The sequence below is a fragment of the Panulirus ornatus genome, chromosome 58 (genome assembly GCF_036320965.1).
Source record: "Panulirus ornatus isolate Po-2019 chromosome 58, ASM3632096v1, whole genome shotgun sequence".
Classification (NCBI taxonomy): domain Eukaryota; kingdom Metazoa; phylum Arthropoda; class Malacostraca; order Decapoda; family Palinuridae; genus Panulirus; species Panulirus ornatus.
The window spans coordinates 38,180,261-38,204,260 of NC_092281.1; positions in this window are offsets into that span (position 1 = coordinate 38,180,261).

Sequence of the window (24,000 nt, forward strand, 5' to 3'; positions counted from 1 at the left end):
CGATGAAGGCCTGCACTGTGGCTGAGAGATTGACTTGAGGAGGCAGAAGTGATATGGTGACAGTGATTGTGTCAGCGTCGCGTCGCCTCGCCGCAGTGTATCGAGACAGACTTCCCCAGAACTTTTAAAGGGGAAGTAATGTTTATAGTTGTGTTAATGGAGTGATAGTTTTCATGCATGGTGTTTTTGACAAGAAAATAGTGAAGTTGGAGAAAAATGTAGCTTAGACACTGAAGCTTATTGATACAGTGGTGAAATTGATGAGAACTGCTATTGACGTTTGTGTGAATAAATTGTACATTTCCTTTTCCATAGCCAGGGGTTGAACCATTATGTGACATTCTTTTTTTTTCATTCATTTCAATCTAAAAGTTTGTTTTCTAAATTGTTTCTTACATTTTTCATATGTATATATATGTATGTGTGTGTGTGTGTGTGTGTATGTGCGTATGTGTGTGTATGTGTGTGTGTGTGTATATGTATATATATATGTATATTATCCCTGGGGATAGGGGTGAAAGAATACTTCCCACGTATTCCTCGCGTGTCGTAGAAAGCGACTAGAGGGGACGGGAGCGGGGGGCCGGAAATCCTCCCCTCCTTGTATTAACTTTCTAAAATGGGAAACAGAAGAAGGAGTCACGCGGGGAGTGATCATCCTCCTCGAAGGCTCAGAGTGGGGTGCCTAAATGTGTGTGGATGTAACCAAGATGTGAAAAAAGGAGAGATAGGTAGTATGTTTGAGGAAAGGAACCTGGATGTTTTGGCTCTGAGTGAAACGAAGCTCAAGGGTAAAGGGGAAGAGTGGTTTGGAAATGTCTGGGGAGTGAAGTCAGGGGTTAGTGAGAGGACAAGAGCAAGGGAAGGAGTAGCAATACTCCTGAAACAGGAGTTGTGGGAGTATGTGATAGAATGTAAGAAAGTAAATTCTCGATTAATATGGGTAAAATTGAAAGTTGATGGAGAGAGGTGGGTGATTATTGGTGCATATGCACCTGGGCATGAGAAGAAAGATCATGAGAGGCAAGTGTTTTGGGAGCAGCTGAATGAGTGTGTTAGCGGTTTTGATGCACGAGACCGGGTTATAGTGATGGGTGATTTGAATGCAAAGGTGAGTAATGTGGCAGTTGAGGGAATAATTGGTATGCATGGGGTGTTCAGTGTTGTAAATGGAAATGGTGAAGAGCTTGTAGATTTATGTGCTGAAAAAGGACTGATGATTGGGAATACCTGGTTTAAAAAGCGAGATATACATAAGTATACTTATGTAAGTAGGAGAGATGGCCAGAGAGCGTTATTGGATTACGTGTTAATTGACAGGCGTGCGAAAGAGAGACTTTTGGATGTTAATGTGCTGAGAGGTGCAACTGGAGGGATGTCTGATCATTATCTCGTGGAGGCTAAGGTGAAGATTAGTATGGGTTTTCAGAAAAGAGGAGTGAATGTTGGGGTGAAGAAGGTGGTGAGAGTGAGTGAGCATGGGAAGGAGACCTGTGTGGGGAAGTACCAGGAGAGACTGTGTACAGAATGGAAAAAGGTGAGAACAATGGAAGTAAGGGGAGTGGGGGAGGAATGGGATGTATTTAGGGAATCAGTGATGGATTGCGCAAAAGATGCTTGTGGCATGAGAAGAGTGGGAGGTGGGCTGTTTAGAAAGGGTAGTGAGTGGTGGGATGAAGAAGTAAGAGTATTAGTGAAAGAGAAGAGAGAGGCATTTGGACGATTTTTGCAGGGAAAAAATGCAATTGAGTGGGAGAAGTATAAAAGAAAGAGACAGGAGGTCAAGAGAAAGGTGCAAGAGGTGAAAAAAAGGGCAAATGAGAGTTGGGGTGAGAGACTATCAGTAAATTTTAGGGAGAATAAAAAGATGTTCTGGAAGGAGGTAAATAGGGTGCGTAAGACAAGGGAGCAAATGGGAACTTCAGTGAAGGGCGTAAATGGGGAGGTGATAACAAGTAGCGGTGATGTGAGAAGGAGATGGAATGAGTATTTTGAAGGTTTGTTGAATGTGTCTGATGACAGAGTGGCAGATATAGGGTGTTTTGGTCGAGGTGGTGTGCAAAGTGAGAGGGTTAGGGAAAATGATTTGGTAAACAGAGAAGAGGTAGTAAAAGCTTTGCGGAAGATGAAAGCCGGCAAGGCAGCAGGTTTGGATGGTATTGCAGTGGAATTTATTAAAACAGGGGGTGACTGTATTGTTGACTGGTTGGTAAGGTTATTTAATGTATGTATGACTCATGGTTTAAAAAGCGAGATATACATAAGTATACTTATGTAAGTAGGAGAGATGGCCAGAGAGCGTTATTGGATTACGTGTTAATTGACAGGCGTGCGAAAGAGAGACTTTTGGATGTTAATGTGCTGAGAGGTGCAACTGGAGGGATGTCTGATCATTATCTTGTGGAGGCTAAGGTGAAGATTAGTATGGGTTTTCAGAAAAGAGGAGTGAATGTTGGGGTGAAGAAGGTGGTGAGAGTAAGTGAGCTTGGGAAGGAGACCTGTGTGGGGAAGTACCAGGAGAGACTGTGTACAGAATGGAAAAAGGTGAGAACAATGGAAGTAAGGGGAGTGGGGGAGGAATGGGATGTATTTAGGGAATCAGTGATGGATTGCGCAAAAGATGCTTGTGGCATGAGAAGAGTGGGAGGTGGGCTGTTTAGAAAGGGTAGTGAGTGGTGGGATGAAAAAGTAAGAGTATTAGTGAAAGAGAAGAGAGAGGCATTTGGACGATTTTTGCAGGGAAAAAATGCAATTGAGTGGGAGAAGTATAAAAGAAAGAGACAGGAGGTCAAGAGAAAGGTGCAAGAGGTGAAAAAAAAGGGCAATGAGGTGGTGAAGTAGTAATTAGGAATAAGTGTTGAAGGTAATAGGGTGCGTAAAGGAGCAAATGACTCAGTGAAGGGCTAATGGAGGTACAAGTACGGTGATGTGGAGATGAATGGTATTGAAGTTTGTGAGGTCTGATGAAGTGCGATAGGTTTTGGTCGGTGGGTAAGTGAGAGTAGGAAATGATTGGTAAAGAAAGAGGTAGTAAGTTTGGAAGATGAAAGCGCAGCGCAGGTTTGGTGGTTTGCAGTGAATATTAAAAGGGTGATTTTGTGATGGTGGAGGTTATTAATTATGTTGACTGTAAAGCGAGTATATAGTTATTATTAATAGAGATGCAGGGTATTGGTAGTGTATTGACAGGGTGAAAGAGGATTGTGTTATGTGCTGGAGGTGCACGGGGATGTCGATCTTTGGGGTAAGTGATTGTATGGGTTAAAAGGATGATTGGTGAGAAGTGAAGTAAGTGAGTTGGAAGGACTGTGTGGAAGTACGAGAGCTGTGCGAATGGAAAAAGGTGAAAAGGAGAGGAGGGGGGAATGGATGTATTTAGGGATTGTGATGGATTCGAAAATTTGGATGATAAAAGATGTTTGAAGGAGGTAAAAAAGTGCGTAAGACAAGGGAGCAAATGGAACTTCAGGAAGGGCAATGGGGAGGTGATAACAAGTAGTGGTGAGTTGAGAAGTGAGATGGAAAGATTTTAATTGTTGGGTTGAGACAGTAGGGAGATATAGGTGTTTGGTCGAGGGTGTAAAAGAGAGGGTAGGTAAGAGAAAGAGAAGAGGTGAAACTTCAAGATGAAGGGCAATGGCAGAGGATTGAGAGGTATGCAGTGGAATTTATTGAGAAAAAGGGGTGAGTATTTTGAAGGTTGGTAAGGTTATTCTGATGACAGTTGGAGTCATGGGTTGAGGTGCGTAAGGATGGGGAATGGTGATAATGCATTGGTAAAAGCAAAGGGGATAGATGAGTCAATTTGCAGGTGTGAAAGTTTGTTGGTCAAGTGGCAGAATTATATGGGTGGGATTGATTGAAAAGAGGGTGAGGATGTAATGGATCAGATTGGAGGTAAAAGCGTTTCAATGAATGGTAGAGGATGTGTGGATAGGTGATTTGCTTTGAGAATGTATGTGGAACTTAGTAAAAGCAAAGGTGGATTATGTATGTAGCCATTTAAGAGGGAGGATAGAGTAGAGTTATTACGGAAGTATGGTATGGTATTTGGAGGGTGAAGGCTGTCAGAGATCAGATTGGGGAAGAGCGTGCGGTTTAAGGGAGATGGTGTTTGCTTTGAAGATGTAGTGAGAAATATTAGAAAGCAAATGGATTGTATGTAGCATTTATGATTGGAGAGGCATATGATAGAGTGAAGAGATGCTCTGGGATGTTAGGTGTATATTGTGAAGAGATGTAAAAAATTTTACGAGGATGTAAGGCATGTGTAGGTAGGAAGAGAGGAAAGTGATTGGTTCTCAGTGAATGTAGGTTTGCGGCAGGGGTGTGTGATGTCTCCATGGTTGTTTAATTTGTTTATGGATGGGGTTGTTAGGGAGGTAAATGCAAGAGTCCTGGAAAGAGGGGCAAGTATGAAGTCTGTTGGGGATGAGAGAGCTTGGGAAGTGAGTCAGTTGTTGTTCGCTGATGATACAGCGCTGGTGGCTGATTCATGTGAGAAACTGCAGAAGCTGGTGACTGAGTTTGGTAAAGTGTGTGGAAGAAGAAAGTTAAGAGTAAATGTGAATAAGAGCAAGGTTATTAGGTACAGTAGGGGTGAGGGTCAAGTCAATTGGGAGGTGAGTTTGAATGGAGAAAAACTGGAGGAAGTGAAGTGTTTTAGATATCTGGGAGTGGATCTGTCAGCGGATGGAACCATGGAAGCGGGAGTGGATCATAGGGTGGGGGAGGGGGCGAAAATTTTGGGAGCCTTGAAAAATGTGTGGAAGTCGAGAACATTATCTCGGAAAGCAAAAATGGGTATGTTTGAAGGAATAGTGGCTCCAACAATGTTGTATGGTTGCGAGGCGTGGGCTATGGATAGAGATGTGCGCAGGAGGATGGATGTGCTGGAAATGAGATGTTTGAGGACAATGTGTGGTGTGAGGTGGTTTGATCGAGTAAGTAACGTAAGGGTAAGAGAGATGTGTGGAAATAAAAAGAGCGTGGTTGAGAGAGCAGAAGAGGGTGTTTTGAAATGGTTTGGGCACATGGAGAGAAGGAGTGAGGAAAGATTGACCAAGAGGATATATGTGTCGGAGGTGGAGGGAACGAGGAGAAGAGGGAGACCAAATTGGAGGTGGAAAGATGGAGTGAAAAAGATTTTGTGTGATCGGGGCCTGAACATGCAGGAGGGTGAAAGGAGGGCAAGGAATAGAGTGAATTGGAGCGATGTGGTATACAGGGGTTGACGTGCTGTCAGTGGATTGAATCAAGGCATGTGAAGCGTCTGGGGTAAACCATGGAAAGCTGTGTAGGTATGTATATTTGCGTGTGTGGACGTATGTACATGTGTATGGGGGGGGGGGGGTTGGGCCATTTCTTTCGTCTGTTTCCTTGCGCTACCTCGCAAACGCGGGAGACAGCGACAAAGTATAAAAAAAAAAAAAAAAAAAATATATATATATATATATATATATATATATATATATATATATATATATATATATATATATATATATGTATTTTGAGTAATATGATTATTCACCTTTGTTGTTTAGTAAATTAATCTAAGTTTTCAGTTATTCTTGCATATATTCTTTCTTATGTATTCATACATTGGTACTAGTGTTTTTAGTGATGACTACTTTCACGTACAGAATCTTGTATTGATATGTTATACAGTTATGCCAGACTTTTTATTCCCTTTATTTCATTACAATATTTTCAAATAATATTCACGTTATGTATTTTGGATTAGGTCAATTGTGTTAATTGTATTTTGATTCTTTCGAGAGGACTATTACTTAAACACTTTAAGTCAGATTGTATTACATGTCCGAAGATATTCCATGCGGTAATCGTAAAGGTTCATATGTACTTAGGAAATTACCTAGAATCTCTTATTATAAACGGAACCAGCCTTCTAAAATGGCGACGTCACACAAAGTTGTTTTGACAGATTCTGGTGACACAGATGACCCACAGAAACCTCCTTACACGTCACCACACCCACACCCACCTCCCCCTCCACATCACAAAAACTCAGGACAATCAACTCCTTCACAAAAAAAAATGATTTTACACTGAAACAAGCTAGGGAACCACACGAGTTATTTGATGGTAAACTGTCAAATTTTAATCGGTGGATTAGAAATGCAGAGGACATTGTTGAAGATAATGGTGATTCAGGAGACAGAGCGCTTATATCGGCTGCTAAAAATCTCATTGATTTCAACAAGCCTAACAATTAAGCTAGGGTTGTCTATGACTCAGATGACATTGGAAACTGTACATCTTGGGAGGAATTTAAAACGTTGTTTAAATTAGGTTGTGAGGAATCATTCTCAGATAGTTCACTACACGTCCTTTAACGTGCTCTCAACACAACATACTTGGATGATACGTCAGTCCCTGATCACTGGAGTACCTTACATGGAAGAATGAGATTAGTTAGGCAGGATTATGAATCCTCATCATGCATATCGGCCATGATGAATCCTGAAACTCATGTGCAAACATTCATGCGTTTATTACACATAACCTTCATTCTCAAGGACCTGACCTCCAGACGTAAGACGACGGTTACTTAATGAGAACATCGACCCATCATTGTGGGTCAGTAACAAAAGTGTTGAATTACACTCAAAAGAAAGGTGGATATTCCAACACCAAGACACTGGGGAGGGTGTCGGCTTCCCAAAGTGTGAGGAAACATTCTAGTGGTCAACACAATCATTCTTCTCACGGTCAAATACAGCGATTCAGTGATGACAAACACTCACATAAAGTGACGTGCTTCCGGTGTGGCCAACCAGGACATAAAGCGAATGTGTGTCCTTACACATGGGACTCATTCTCACGTGAGCCTCGACCAGAACAACAAACGCAGTCAACAACCCATGTCATCACAGCCTCGGTCGTCACAATTCTGCCGACCTAGTCATGATTTCCTCCAGTCAGACATCAGGCTGACCTTCACCCGCTCGCGCCCAACACCACCAAGCAGGTGTTCATATCATAGGAACGCTAGATACACTTCAGCGGAATGCCGAGCATTAGCTAGACAGACGTCACCTAACACAGGTTCATCATGTCATCATCAACAATGACAATCTCTCGCTCATGACAAGACTCCATCACATAAGGAACTCTCAAGACATTTTCGTTCTTCGCCATTTTCTCACAAGTTTCGATTTAGTGGGTTCTTTCCAGGATAAGACAATCACAATCTTTCTAGACAGCGGCGCGGAAGCAGATGTCATTCATTGTGATTTTATTCAACCATTAATGGAGCGCACTCAACTTGTTCAATGCTCGGACTTTTACCCATCCCTTCAAAGTATCTCAAATGAAAATCTCGACGTAAGGGGCACTATTAAAATGAACATTCACATAGGCGACTCGGTCATTACCGTAACCCCTTACATTGTTCGTGGTGTAACGTTTCCTGCTAACTTGTTACTAGGACGCCACTCTATGTGTGGCACAACATAAGATCTGTCCTATTTATCATATTGTTTGTGTTGATAATACGTTCCTGCCATTGTCAGAGAAGAGTTCTCACTCAGTCAGAGTCATTAATACATCTGCTCCCACGTCCTGCTTCACGGTAGACAATACTCATCCTTTTTACTTTTCTACTCATCATTGCCCTGGTAAACTGAGAACCAACATGACTCTGCATAGCAACACATTAACGAAGGTTCCTCTCTCACTTTCTCGAACATAGATGAATGATCATGGACTTAGTCATAGTCAGGGTGATCTCGTACTAAGAGTAGTTGCTGAACCTTCATCACTAACTGTCAAAGGACTATCGATGGATGCCTCTATTCATGAGACCGCAGATGGAGAGGTTACCATATACATTGCCAATACGGGACCCCACTCCTGTCCGTCTCCGTAGAGGGGCCAAGCTTGTGGAATTCTCCGTTTTGAAGTCCGGAATTCAAGACGAGGAGTTGCATGAGTTTAACATCTGTCTAGTCTCACATTCCATTAACCCACCACCACCTACTCCTCCTGCCCCTGACTCAGCAGTGCACGGCTCGAGTCAGCTCCCCACCATCACCCCTGACATGATATCCAAGGTAGGATTAACCAAACATGTTGACCAGTTAACAGACTTACTTAACCAGTATAGGTCTACTATTGCCTTATCAGGAGAACCACTCGGTAGAACTCATTTGGTTGTTCACATTATTAACTTAGAGAAAAACACACAAGTCCCATTGACGTCCCAGCCTATCGATTGCCACACGCGCACAGAGACATAGCAAACAAACTTGTTCAGGACATGTTGAAAGATAATGTTATAGAGGAATCACGATCACCATGGAATTTACCACTTCTGATCGTTCCGAAAAAGGACGGAACTTTTAGACCAGTCATAGATTTTAGAAAACTCAACAACAAGGTCACTTTGAAAGATGGTTTCCCATTACCAGTGGTATCAGAGCTTCTTCATAGCCTCGGTAACAATAAGGTATTTTCAACTTTGGATTTATTGAGCGGATTTTGGCAGATTCCCTTGTCAGAGGAAAGCCGTCCCCTGACTGTGTTCAGTACGCCAGATGGTCATTGGCAGTTCATATGCATCATGCACTTCGGTCTTCATTCCTCACCGGTGATCACCTTCTCAAGGTTAATGACTAACATTTGTCGTCACATGTTGGGCAAAGAAGTATTGGTTTATCTTGATGATATAATTGTCATGTCTCCAGATGCTGCTATTCATTTCAAAAGTTTTGAGAGAGTATTTCTACGAATTAAGGATGCGAACCTAAAAGTCAAGTTATCAAATGTTCCTTTCTACAAACAAGAATTAATTACTTAGGTCACACCGTTGATGAAAACGGTATTCCACCTAATGCACGTAAAGTCAAAACAATTGTAGAATGGCCAGTCCCTTCCACAACAGACAAGGTCAAATCCTTCCTCGGTTTAGCAAACCCACTCACTTCACTTCTGAAACAGGGAGTTACATTCCAGTGGTCTACAGCACAAGACAATGCGTTTAACTTATTCAAGCAACACTTGATCGAGGCGCCTATCCTTCGATTTCCAAACTTTGAGAAACTTTTCATTTTGCACACAGATGCTTGTAAACAGGGTCTTGGAGCTGTACTTTTGCAGGAGTCATATAAGGATAGACTTTTTCCCATAGCCTATGCGAGCCATTCATGTTCAAAGACGGAATCGAAATACTCAGTAACTAAGTTAGAAGGCCTTACAGATGTTTGGGCACTCAAGCATTTTAAGGAATACATATATGGTTACCCTATTACAGTTTATACAGATCGCAGAGCACTGTTAGGTATTTTTCAAAGACAAGAACCTACAGGAAAGTTTCAGAGATGATTTTTAACTACACAAAAATTTGACCCAGATTTTCGTTTTGTTTCTGGCTCATCCAATGTAGTTGCAGACGCGCTTTCCCGCAGAGTGGGTGCAGTCACTGTAAATGATAGCCTTGTAGATTTTGATGTAGAGAGGTTGAGATAGCATCAACGGGATGACCCAGTCTGGGGTCCTGTCATAGAATTGTCCCAGTCAGAGAATTGTATTTAGCACAGTGGGGGAGTCTTGTGCAGGGACGCGAAATTAGGAGTGCTCGCCCGTGTTGTTAAACAGACAATCATTCCAACAGTATTAGTACAGGATTTCTTGAAGTTAGCACATGATTCAACCCAGGCCGCACACCCAGGCGCAGATAGATGCTATAAGCAAACTCGTTTGAGGTATTTTTGGCCAAGATACATAAAAACATTACAGATCATATTTGGAGGTGCCAAACATGTAAGGCACACAAGGGAAGTCCAACTACCCCGCATACTGTGTTGAAATATCCTTTACCTTCATACCCATGGGAAAGAGTTCATATGGACATATTAGGAGGTTTTCCTAGGTCCATGGCAGGCTACAGATACATCTTAGTAATTACTGATGCCTTCACGAGATATTGTGAATTAGTCCCAGTTCAAAATAAAGACGTAGCCACGGTCGCTAAGGCGTTCAAAAAACATATCTTAGACAGACATAATGCGCCGAAGATTTTAGTCACAGATAATGGTGGGGAATTTAATAACTCATTATTAGAGGAACTCTGTAAATGGTATAACATAAGTAACATAAGTATAACTTAAGGTATAACATAAGTATAACACCCAGCCTCGAATGGCCTGGTAGAAAGGTTGAACCGTAAGATCCTCCAGTGTCTTCCCACCAACATTAATTTCGATCATGATGAATGGAGTGAGTACCTGTCTGATATCCAATGTTCATTAAACTCTGCATATCATAAGTCAATTGGAGACACATCCTTCCACGCCTTACACGGTTTTGATAAAGTGTTGCCGTATGACATAATAGCGTCCCCTCCTTCATGTCCAGCGGTCAGAAATCAGTTGTAGCGGAAAAATATCGCACGACTCAATTGATTCATCAAAGGATCAAGGAAAATCTAGGTGAAGCCACTACAACCTTCACGAACCAGGCTGATAAATCCGCGAAACCATGAAAGGTACGTAGCTCCCGGACTCTTGGTAATGGTGCAGGAATTTAACTCAAGAAGTGAGGTTCCTAAACTTGACCCATAATTTTCTGGTCCTTATAGAGTCTTAGCTCATTTAAAGGGACATAAGTTTAGGGTTCGACATCTAAATGCAGGTGACATTCGTGAAGAACATGAGGACCACTTGAAAGTTTTACAGTATTCTGAACATGATCATCCCGGTACCACAACAGACAACACTCCTCAAACCCCAAACAATGTCACCCAACCAACTTCTACCACTGTTCAGACTGTCCCCACACCAGAACCGACCACCCTCACAACACCACCACAGACACATCAGTATTCATTAAGACCTCACCTTTAAGAAGTTGCAAGTTGATCATTTTACAGGTTCTTCCTTCTTGTGTCCTTATGGTGTCTTCCTGTATATGACACCATGGCAGTACCAGGCGCCCTTCTCACGACTCCCCGCGAGGTCCACCTCGTGAGGGACACAGTCTCAGTTAAGTTGGGCCTGGAGGGTCTACCCTACACTTACGATAATTTAGTAAAACTAATGGAGGCCGCACCTCGCTTACGGTCTACCCTACTCAAGATTTACACCAGTCCGTCCATCAGAAACTCTAGTGTTGCTCCTCCTCCAACTTTGTTAAGCCAGTGGACCTGGAAACTGAATAGTACCTGTGTGATTCTGTATGACATAATACAAGACATTGAATATCCAGTAAATACTAATACCAGGATGAACACAAAAACGCAGAGGAGAAGCAAAAGAGGTCTGTTTAATGTTGTAGGATCCCTCCAATTATATTTGTTTGGTATTGCTACTCAGGAAGAACTTAATTCAGTTAGGAATCAGGTTAGATCCTTACAATTTCAACAACTTCATAACAACAGGTATATTAAGGCTAAAGCTAAGATCTTAAAACAACATTCTAAATATTTGAATGACATAACGTTAACTGTTAATAACTTGACACAACATGTAGCACTACTGTCAAAGTCTCTTAATCCCATATATGCTATAGTGACTATTTCCACATATGTTGATAGTTTATATGCCCAGATCACTTATCATGCACATTATTTCACTGGCTTATTGGAAGATGTTAATAATCTGGTAAACCAAGTTGTCGTACCATCATTTTTTCCCTTCTCGGAACTCACACGTATCATTAAACAAGCGATGACGAAATTCGGTTACACCCCAGCTCTCCCTCTGCATCACGTGGCCAGTTATTACTCCTTACTAACGGTTGACGTGATCCTCGAAGCGGTCATTATCCACATACCATTCACTGACTCCAATACTTACAGCCTTGTGAACGTAATACCATTCCCTTTTAATTATACAAAAGAGTTGCAAAAGACTATCGTCCTTGTGATAACATAAACTTTCTCTTATATGATATATATTCATCATTGATTGCACATCCTTCCTTGGATGATTTAGCATTGTGCCATTGTTAGCGCCAGGGGTTTGAATGATGTTGACGCCAGGGGTTGGAACTTGGTTCACTCGGTTTGTGAGGGAGAATGGGATTACCAAGATTATTTGTATTGAGACTTTAAAGGGTGTTGATATTTGATTTATCATTATATATGACATTAATTTGGGTATAGATTATATGTTTGTTCATAGGTCGGTGCACAAATAAGCTGTGCCTGACACGTCATTGTTGCCTGCGGGTTTGCCACGTCGGCAGGCGAAACAGATGTTTGGGTTCACCGCTGTTATTAAACTCAGTACACCAAGAGACTCGAGCTGTTTGATAGCCCGCATGTGTTGCTCCACCTCGCGAGTTATTTTCACCGGTTTCTCCTCCTATGGGACTTGTGTGGGAGGAACAGCCATAAACCATTGCTTGGCAACTTGATTTGCCCCCCACCCCCCAATACCATGGTTTTTCATAATTTACAAACAAATTCATGTGAGTACCAACTACTTTTTGGGTATCAACAAAATGTTCTTCATTCTTGTTCCTTTGAAGAAATGGTTGTTAATGAACCTTGGATTGAAAGTATGGACCAGTATCACGCACTGTTTTTCCCAGACCCACAAAATGTTTTTATTCATTGCCCACCTAATCATCCTGAATCTTATTTGTTTCTGGGACACATTCAGTTTGAACAACAATGTACTCTCATCATTTCCAGTTTCAAATTGTTCGGCACTCATGATAATTATTTGGGATAAATTGATAGAACTCTCCCGAGTTCAGGACGAATCCCCCAAAACATCAACTATCAATCAACGATGAAGTAAAGATCCAACATCTTCCATCTATGGTTCAGAACGATCTAGATTCTACAATATATGTTCTGGCTTTTGTACCTTTTAAGTACGCTTCTCATATATCTGGAATTTTAATTATTTCATTGTCTACTGCACTCATATTTTTGTTCATAGTATATATGTTATATTGTCGTCGACGAGAAGGTGTTTAATATAGAATACCCTGCGGCCACATGGGATGTTCAGAAGGTAGTTGCAGCAGCACTTCCTGATTTAAGGAAAAATCTAACTCCAGAACAATATGTATTCAATAAGTTAATTGACAGGCGCGCTAAAAAGAGACTTTTGGATGTTAATGTGCTGAGAGGTGCAACTGGAGGGATGTCTGATCATTATCTTGTTGAGGCGAAGGTGAATATTTGTAGAGGCTTTCCGAAAAGAAGAATGTTGAGGTGAAGAGAATGGTGAGAGTAAGTGAGCTTGGGAAGGAAACTTGTGTGAAGAAGTACCGGGAGAGACTGAGTACAGAATGGAAAAAGGTGAGAACAAAGGAGGTAAGGGGAGTGGGGGAGGAATGGGATGTATTTAGGGAAGCAGTGATGGCTTGCGCAAAAGATGCTTGTGACATGAGAAGCGTGGGAGTGGGCAGATTAGAAAGGGAAGTGAGTGGTGGGAAGAAGAAGTAGGAGTATTAGTGAAAGAGAAGAGAGAGGCATTAGGACGATTTTTGTAGGGAAAAATGCAAATGAGTGGGAGACGTTTATAAGAAAGAGGCAGGTCAAGAGAAAGGTGCAAGATGTGAAAAAGAGGGCAAATGAGAGTTGGGGTGAGAGAGTATCATTAAATTTTAGGGAGAATAAGAAGATGTTTTGGAAGGAGGTAAATAAAGTACGTAAGACAAGGGAACAAACGGGAACTTCAGTGAAGGGGGCTAATGGGGAGGTGATAACAAGTAGTGGTGATGTGAGGAGATGGAGTGAGTATTTTAAAGGTTTGTTGAATGTGTTTGATGATAGAGTGGCAGATATAAGGTGTTTTGATCGAGGTGGTGTGCATTGTGAGAGGGTTACGGAAAATGATTTGGTAAACAGAGAAGAGGTAGTAAAAGCTTTGCAGAAGATGAAAGCCGGCAAGGCAGCGGGTTTGGATGGTATTGCAGTGGAATTTATTAAAAAAGAGGGTAACTGTATTGTTGACTGGTTGGTAAGGTTATTTGATGCATGTATGACTCATGGTGAGGTACCTGAGGACTGGCGAATGCTTGCATAGTGCCATTGTACAAAGGCAAAGGAGATAAAAGTGAGTGCTCAAATTACAGAGGTATAAGTTAGTTGAGTATTCCTGGGAAATTATATGGGAGGGTATTGATTGAGAGGGTGAAGGCAAGTACAGAGCATTAGATTGGGGAAGAGCATTGTGGTTTCAGAAGTGGTAGAGGATGTGTGGATCAGGTGTTTGCTTTGAAGAATGTATATGAAAAATACTTAGAAAAGCAAATGGATTTGTATGTAGCATTTATGGATCTGGAGAAGGCATATGACTGAGTTGATAGGGATGCTCTGTAGAAGGTATTAAGAATATATGGTGTGGGAGGTAAGTTGTTAGAAGCGTTGAAAACTTTTAATCGAGGATGTAAGGCATGTGTACGTGTGGGAAGAGAGGAAAGTGATTAGTTTTCAGTGAATATTGGTTTGCGGCAGGGGTGTGTGATATCTCCATGGTTGTTTAATTTGTTTATGGATGAGGCTGTTTGGGAGGTGAATGCAAAATTTTTGGAAAGATGTGCAAGTATGCAGTCTCTTGTGGATGAGGGAAGTGGGAAGTGGGAAAACATACAACGAGCGTTCATAAACTTATCATTTTACAAATCTTCTCAACAATAAAGTTATCTAATTTGTATCGACCATCACTAATATTAAGATTATAATTCTTTGTGTATTTAATAATAGAAGATTCAATCATATTTCTCAGGGTAATAGAGGTAGAGTTAATAACTGAGATGGCGTTACTCCAGTCAATACAATATTCAGAGTTTTTAAAATGATTAAACAAGACATTTTATGTTGGTCAGACTGGTAAAGAACTTTCTGTAATACTTAAGCAACATAAATATAGTATAAGAACGGGACAAGAATCAAATGCCTTGTTTAATCATGTTAAAAACTATGATCATTGTATTGACTGGAGTAACGCCATCTCAGTTATTAACTCTAACTCTATTGCTAAGAGAAATATCATTGAATCTTCTGTTTTTAAATACACAAAGAATTATAAATTTAATATTAGTGATGGGCTATACAAATTAGAAAACTTTATTGTTGATAAGATTTGTAAAATGATAAGTTTATGAACGCTCGTTGTATGTTTTGGATAATCACTTGTTTCCCAAAAGGCGTCCTAGTTTCGCCTCCTCGATGTATATCAACTGACTGTTATATTTCTCTCTTGTGTCTCCCCTGATGATGTGATTATTACACGAAAGTACACTTGGGAGCTTTTCGTGTTTCATTTTCCCCGTGGACTCATAGGAATATACATATGTGTGTCTGTGTGTGTGTGTGTGTGTGTGTGTGTGTGTGTGTGTGTGTGTGTGTGCAGATATCAATAAAATGGCAGGAGTGTATCATAAGTACAAAAGAGGTGCTTATTAAAGAAAGATAAAATGCTGAATAGTGGTGAAAATCTTTGTATTTATTCCATTGAGAAATTAGCAAATTAAATTACATCTAGAGGGCAATAAGTTTTCAAGTTATAATGAAATTTGTTCTCCATCAAAATCAAACAGAAGATAAAAAGAAATCATAAAAGCCTAATACGTTTGTGTTGCTTATCCAGGCCCATGTTTACTAAGTAATGTTGGGACGGCTCCACCCACTTAATCACTTGAGTACATAGAATATATTATCGTCGATGTTAAAGAGTTTTCCCTTTTGATGTTATCCTTAAAATGAAGGTTAAGGAAAGTGAGATAGAGCTTAACGTTAAAGTTAGGATAGCTAAGGCATCCTTGATCATATAATCAGTAGTCAGGTGTTAATATAGGTTAGGTTAGGTTCAGTATCCTTCATCAGGTCACCATTACCAAGGTGTTGTTATGTTGGGTCAGGCAACTTTAAACCAACTTTCAGTATTATTTACTCATAAATCTTTAAGTTCTAATAACCCAAAATTTTTAGAGTAGACAGGGTAGAAACTGATGGAAGCCATTTCTAACATTCTTTCATAACCTGACCTCTCGCCTTCGCCAATCGACGTAAGCGGAAGAGAAACCAAACAGGACATCATAAGGTAGGGTTCCTACTCTGAGCTCCCGCGTGACGTCATGATGGCGGAGCTCTGTAATCCACAAAGTATCTGTCCAATGATTGGTTATGCCCAGGCCCCGCCTATCAGATGACGTCAGCTGGGTACTTCAACGCAGCAACCGTATCTTTTCTTCTCCTATTTGGACCGTCTTCCGCACAGAGTCGCATTTCAGCAGTTGACCGAGCTTATTAAAGAGTCGATATTCACATGAATGAGCCAGCGAGGCCAAGAAAGGCGACGTGAGTGGAAGAGAAACCAAACAGGACATCATAAAGTAGGGTTGCTTCTCTGAGCTACCCGGGTGACGTCATGAGAAGGGCGGGGCTCTGAACCCACATATTACCTGATCAATGATTGGTCGGTGAATCCCAATCCCCACCTATCAGAAGACGTCAGTCGGCTACTTCAATACAGCAACCCTACCTTATGTTCTCCTGTTTGGACCGTCTTTTACTCAGAGTCGCATTTCAGCAGTTGCCCGAGCTTTTTTTATTATTATATTATTACCATAAGGAGTCTTCTAGCCAGCGAGGACAAGAAAGGCCTCCGTGAGCGGAAGAGGAACCAAACAGCATAACATAAGGTAGGGTTGTTACTCTGAGTTGCCCGGGTGACGTCATGAGAAGGGCAGGGCTCTGAATCCACAAATTATCTGATCAATGATTGGTCGGTAAGTCCCAAGCCCCACTTCTCAGATGACGTCATCAAGGTACTTCAACAAACCAAATCTCTCATGTTCATCTGTTTGGACCGTCTTCTACTCAGAGTCGCATTTCTGCAGTTGCCCGAGCTTAATTTATTATTATTATTACCATAAGGAGTCTTCTAACCCACGAGGCCAAGAAAGGCCTCCGAGTTATCGGGATGACGTCATGAGAAAGGCGAAGCTTTGTATATACATACTATCTGATCAATGATTGGTCGATCATGTGCAAGCACCACCTATCATAAGACGTCATCCGGGTACTTCAAAGCAGCAACCGTACCTCATGTTCTCCTGTTTGGACCGGTTTCCGCTCAGAGTGCCCTTTTTCTTACCATAAAGTGTCGTCATTAAAATGAGCAAGAGAGGCTAAGAAAGTCTGAGCTACCGGGTGACGTCATGAGAAGGGCGGGGCTCTGAACCCACAAAATATCTGCCCAAAGATTTGGTCGGTCATGCTCAGGCCCCGTCTATCAGATGACGTCAGCCGGGTACTTCATAGCAGCAACCCTACCTTGTGTTCTCATGTTTGGACCGTCTTCCGCTCAGAGTTATATGTTTCACAAGTTGATCGTTTTTTTTCTTTTTTTCCATGAGCAATTGACATTTCGCATGAGTCGGCGACGTCATGAAAGGCCACCGTGAGCGGAAGAAGAACCAAACAGGACATCATAAGGTAGGGTTGCTACTCTGAGCTACCCGGGTGACGTCATGAGAAGGGACTGGCTCTGAACCCACATAATATCTGATCAACGACTGGTCGGTGAGTCTCAATCCCCAACCATCATAAGACGTCAGTCGGCTACTTCAATGCAGTAACCCTACCTTATGTTCTCTTGTTTGGACCGCCTTCTGCTCAGAGTCGCATTTCAGCAGAATAAAGCCGCCGTCATTTCACATAAGCCAGCGACGTCAAACAAGGCCACCGTGATCTGAAAAGGAACCAAACAGCGCAACATAAGGTAGGGTTGCTACTCTGAGTTGCCCGGGTGACGTCGTCATGAGAAGGGCAGGGCTCTCTGATCCCACAAATTATCTGATCAATGATTGGTCGGGAAGTCCCAAGACCCACCTATCAGATGACGTCACCCCATTACTTCACTAAACCAAAACTATCTTATGTTCTATTTGGACCCTCTTTTTTACTAGAGTCATTTCAGCAGTTGCCCTAGCTTTTTTAATTATTATTATTACCATAAGGAGTCTTCTAGCCAGCGAGGCCAAGAAAGGCCTCCGTGAGCGGAAGAGGAACTAAACAGCACAACATAAGGTAGGGTTGCTACTCTGAGTTGCCCGAGTGACGTCATGAGAAGGGCGGGATTTTGTACCTATAAACCATCTGACCAATGATTGGTCATGTCCAAGCCCTACCTATCAGATGACGTCATCCGGCTACTTCAACGCAGCAACCCTACCTTATGTTCTCCTATTTAAAACGTCTTCCGCAAAGAGTCGCATTTGAGCAGTTGACCGAGCTTATTAAAGAGTCGACTTTCACATGAATGAGCCAGCGAGGCCAAGAAAGGCGCCGTGAGCGGAAGAGAAACCAAACAGGACATCATAAGGTAGGGTTGCTACTCTGAGCTCCCGGGTGACGTCATGAGGGCGGAGCTCTGTAATCCACAAAATATCTGTCCAATTATTGGTTATGCCCAGGCCCCGTCTATCAGATGACGTCAGCTGGGTACTTCAACGTAGCAACCCTATCTTTTGTTCTTCAATTTGGACCGTCTTTCCGCACAGAGTCGCATTTTAGCAGTTGACTGAGCTTATAAAAAAGTCGATATTCACATGTATGAGCCAGCGAGGCCAAGAAAGGCGACGTGAGCGGAAGAGAAACCAAACAGGACATCATAAAGTAGGGTTACTACTCTGAGCTACCCTGTGACGTCATGAGAAGGACGGGGCTCTGAACCCACATATCATCTGATCAAAGATTGATTTGTCGGTGAGTCTCAATCCCCAACCATGATAAGACGTCATCCGGCTACTTCAATGCAGTAACCCTACCTTATGTTCTCCTGTTTGGACCGTCTTCCGCTCAGAGTCGCATTTCAGCAGGATAAAGCCGTGGTCATTTCACATAAGCCAGCGACGTCAAACAAGGCCACCGTGATCGGAAAACGAACCAAAGAGCGCAACATAAGGTAGGGTTGCTGCTCTGAGTTGCCCGGGTGACGTCGTCATGAGAAGGGCAGGGCCTCTGAACCCACAAATTATCTGATCAATGATTGGTTGGTAAGTCCCAAGACCCACCTCTCAGATGACGTCATCCGGGTACTTCAAACCAAAACTATCTTATGTTCTGTTTGGACCGTCTTTTACTCAGAGTCGCATTTCAGCAGTTGCCCAAGTTTTTTTTTTATTATTATTATTACCATAAGGAGTCTTTTAGCCAGCGAGGACAAGAAAGGCCTCCGTGAGCGGAAGAGGAATCAAACAGCACAACATAAGGTAGGGTTGCTACTCAGAGTTGCCCTAGTGACGTCATGAGAAGGGCGGGATTTTGTACCTATAAACCATCTAACCAATGATTGGTCATCTCCGAGCCTCACCTATCACATGACGTCATCCGGCTACTTCAACGAAGCAACCCAACTTTATGTTCTCCTATTTGGACCGTCTTCCGCCCAGAGTTGCATTTCAGCAGTTGACCTAGCTTATTAAAGAATCGCGATATTCACATGAATGAGCCAGCGAGGCCAAGAAAGGCAAAGTGAGCGGAAGAGAAACAAAAGACGACATCATAAGGTAGGGTTGCTATTCTGAGCTACAGCTTGACGTCATGAGGGAGGACCTCTGTAATCCACAAAATATCTGTCCAATGATTGTTTATACACAGGCACCGTCTATCAGATGACATCAGCCGGGTACTTCAACGCAGCAACCCTATCTTATGTTCCCCTATTTGGACCGTCTTCCGCACAGAGTCGCATTTCAGCAGTTGACCGAGCTTATTAAAGAGTCGATATTCACATGAATGAGCCAGCGAGGCCAAGAAAGGCGACGTGAGTGGAAGAGAAACCAAACAGGACATCATAAAGTAGGGTTGCTTCTCTGAGCTACCCGGGTGACTTCATGAGAAGGACGGGGCTCTGAACCCACATATTACCTGATCAATGATTGGTCGGTGAATCCCAATCCCCACTACAGCAACCCTACCTTATGTTCTCCTGTTTGGACCGTCTTTTACTCAGAGTCGCATTTCAGCAGTTGCCCGAGCTTTTTTTATTATTATATTATTACCATAAGGAGTCTTCTAGCCAGCGAGGACAAGAAAGGCCTCCGTGAGCGGAAGAGGAACCAAACAGCACAACATAAGGTAGGGTTGTTACTCTGAGTTGCCCGGGTGACGTCATGAGAAGGGCAGGGCTCTGAATCCACAAATTATCTGATCAATGATTGGTCGGTAAGTCCCAAGCCCCACTTCTCAGATGACGTCATCAAGGTACTTCAACAAACCAAATCTCTCATGTTCATCTGTTTGGACCGTCTTCTACTCAGAGTCGCATTTCTGCAGTTGCCCGAGCTTAATTCATTATTATTATTACCATAAGGAGTCTTCTAACCCACGAAGCCAAGAAAGGCCTCCGAGTTATCGGGATGACGTCATGAGAAAGGCGAAGCTTTGCATATACATACTATCTGATCAATGATTGGTCGATCATGTGCAAGCACCACCTATCATAAGACGTCATCCGGGTACTTCAAAGCAGCAACCGTACCTCATGTTCTCCTGTTTGGACCGGTTTCCGCTCAGAGTGCCCTTTTTCTTACCATAAAGTGTCGTCATTAAAATGAGCAAGAGAGGCTAAGAAAGTCTGAGCTACCGGGTGACGTCATGAGAAGGGCGGGGCTCTGAACCCACAAAATATCTGCCCAAAGATTTGGTCGGTCATGCTCAGGCCCCGTCTATCAGATGACGTCAGCCGGGTACTTCATAGCAGCAACCCTACCTTTTGTTCTCATGTTTGGACCGTCTTCCGCTCAGAGTCGCATTTCAGCGGTTGCCCCAGCTTTTTTTTATTATTATCATTATCACCTTAAGGAGTCTTCTAGCCAGCGAGGACAAGAAAGGCCTCCGTGAGCGGAAGAGGAACTAAACAGCACAACATAAGGTAGGGTTGTTACTCTGAGTTGCCCGGGTGACGTCATGAGAAGGGCGGGATTTTGTACCTATAAACCATCTGACCAATGATTGGTCATGTCCAAGCCCCACCTATCAGATGACGTCATCCGGCTACTTCAACGCAGCAACCGTACCTTATGTTCTCCTATATGAACCGTCTTCCGCCCAGAGTCGCATTTCAGCAGTTGACCGACCTTATTAAAGAGTCGACTTTCACATGAGTGAGCCAGCGAGGCCAAGAAAGGCGACGTGAGCGGAAGAGAAACCAAACAGAACATCATAAGGTAGGGTTGCTACTCTGAGCTCCCCGGTGATGTCATGAGGGCGGAGCTCTGTAATCCAATAAGTATCTTTCCAATGATTGGTTATTCCCAAACCCCGCCTATCAGATGACGTCAGCCAGGTACTTCAACACAGCAACCCTATCTTACATTCTCCTTTTTGGACCGTCTTCCGCACAGTCGCATTTCAGCAGGATAAAGCCGTTGTCATTTCACATAAGCCAGCGAGGTCAAACAAGGCCACCGTGAGCGGAAGAGGAACCAAACAGCACAACATAAGGTAGGGTTGTTACTCTGAGTTGCCCGGTTGACGTCGTCATGAGAAGGGCAGGGCTCTCTGATCCCACAAATTATCTGATCAATGATTGGTCGGGAAGTCCCAAGACCCACCTATCAGATGACGTCACCCCATTACTTCACTAAACCAAAACTATCTTATGTTCTATTTGGACCCTCTCTTTTTTACTAGAGTCATTTCAGCAGTTGCCCTAGCTTTTTTAATTATTATTATTACCATAAGGAGTCTTCTAGCCAGCGAGGCCAAGAAAGGCCTCCGTGAGCGGAAGAGGAATCAAACAGCACAACATAAGGTAAGGTTGCTACTCTGAGTTGCCCGAGTGACGTCATGAGAAGGGCGGGATTTTGTACCTATAAACCATCTGACCAATGATTGGTCATGTCCAAGCCCCACCTATCAGATGACGTCATCCGGGTACTTCAACGTAGCAACCCTACCTTATGTTCTCCTATTTGAACCGCCTTCCGCACAGAGTCGCATTTCAGCAGTTGACCGAGCTTATTAAAGAGTCGACTTTCACATGAGTGAGCCAGCGAGGCCAAGAAAGGCGACGTGAGCGGAAGAGGAACCAAACAGCACAACATAAGGTAGGGTTGTTACTCTGAGTTGCCCGGGTGACGTCATGAGAAGGGCAGGGCTCTGAATCCACAAATTATCTGATCAATGATTGGTCGGTAAGTCCCAAGCCCCACTTCTCAGATGACGTCATCAAGGTACTTCAACAAACCAAATCTCTCATGTTCATCTGTTTGGACCGTCTTCTACTCAGAGTCGCATTTCTGCAGTTGCCCGAGCTTAATTCATTATTATTATTACCATAAGGAGTCTTCTAACCCACGAAGCCAAGAAAGGCCTCCGAGTTATCGGGATGACGTCATGAGAAAGGCGAAGCTTTGCATATACATACTATCTGATCAATGATTGGTCGATCATGTGCAAGCACCACCTATCATAAGACGTCATCCGGGTACTTCAAAGCAGCAACCGTACCTCATGTTCTCCTGTTTGGACCGGTTTCCGCTCAGAGTGCCCTTTTTCTTACCATAAAGTGTCGTCATTAAAATGAGCAAGAGAGGCTAAGAAAGTCTGAGCTACCGGGTGACGTCATGAGAAGGGCGGGGCTCTGAACCCACAAAATATCTGCCCAAAGATTTGGTCGGTCATGCTCAGGCCCCGTCTATCAGATGACGTCAGCCGGGTACTTCATAGCAGCAACCCTACCTTTTGTTCTCATGTTTGGACCGTCTTCCGCTCAGAGTCGCATTTCAGCGGTTGCCCCAGCTTTTTTTTATTATTATCATTATCACCTTAAGGAGTCTTCTAGCCAGCGAGGACAAGAAAGGCCTCCGTGAGCGGAAGAGGAACTAAACAGCACAACATAAGGTAGGGTTGTTACTCTGAGTTGCCCGGGTGACGTCATGAGAAGGGCGGGATTTTGTACCTATAAACCATCTGACCAATGATTGGTCATGTCCAAGCCCCACCTATCAGATGACGTCATCCGGCTACTTCAACGCAGCAACCGTACCTTATGTTCTCCTATATGAACCGTCTTCCGCCCAGAGTCGCATTTCAGCAGTTGACCGACCTTATTAAAGAGTCGACTTTCACATGAGTGAGCCAGCGAGGCCAAGAAAGGCGACGTGAGCGGAAGAGAAACCAAACAGAACATCATAAGGTAGGGTTGCTACTCTGAGCTCCCCGGTGATGTCATGAGGGCGGAGCTCTGTAATCCAATAAGTATCTTTCCAATGATTGGTTATTCCCAAACCCCGCCTATCAGATGACGTCAGCCAGGTACTTCAACACAGCAACCCTATCTTACATTCTCCTTTTTGGACCGTCTTCCGCACAGTCGCATTTCAGCAGGATAAAGCCGTTGTCATTTCACATAAGCCAGCGAGGTCAAACAAGGCCACCGTGAGCGGAAGAGGAACCAAACAGCACAACATAAGGTAGGGTTGTTACTCTGAGTTGCCCGGTTGACGTCGTCATGAGAAGGGCAGGGCTCTCTGATCCCACAAATTATCTGATCAATGATTGGTCGGGAAGTCCCAAGACCCACCTATCAGATGACGTCACCCCATTACTTCACTAAACCAAAACTATCTTATGTTCTATTTGGACCCTCTTTTTTTTACTAGAGTCATTTCAGCAGTTGCCCTAGCTTTTTTAATTATTATTATTACCATAAGGAGTCTTCTAGCCAGCGAGGCCAAGAAAGGCCTCCGTGAGCGGAAGAGGAATCAAACAGCACAACATAAGGTAAGGTTGCTACTCTGAGTTGCCCGAGTGACGTCATGAGAAGGGCGGGATTTTGTACCTATAAACCATCTGACCAATGATTGGTCATGTCCAAGCCCCACCTATCAGATGACGTCATCCGGGTACTTCAACGTAGCAACCCTACCTTATGTTCTCCTATTTGAACCGCCTTCCGCACAGAGTCGCATTTCAGCAGTTGACCGAGCTTATTAAAGAGTCGACATTCACATGATTGACCCAGCGGTGCCAAGAAAGGCCACCGTGAGCTGAAGAGAAACCAA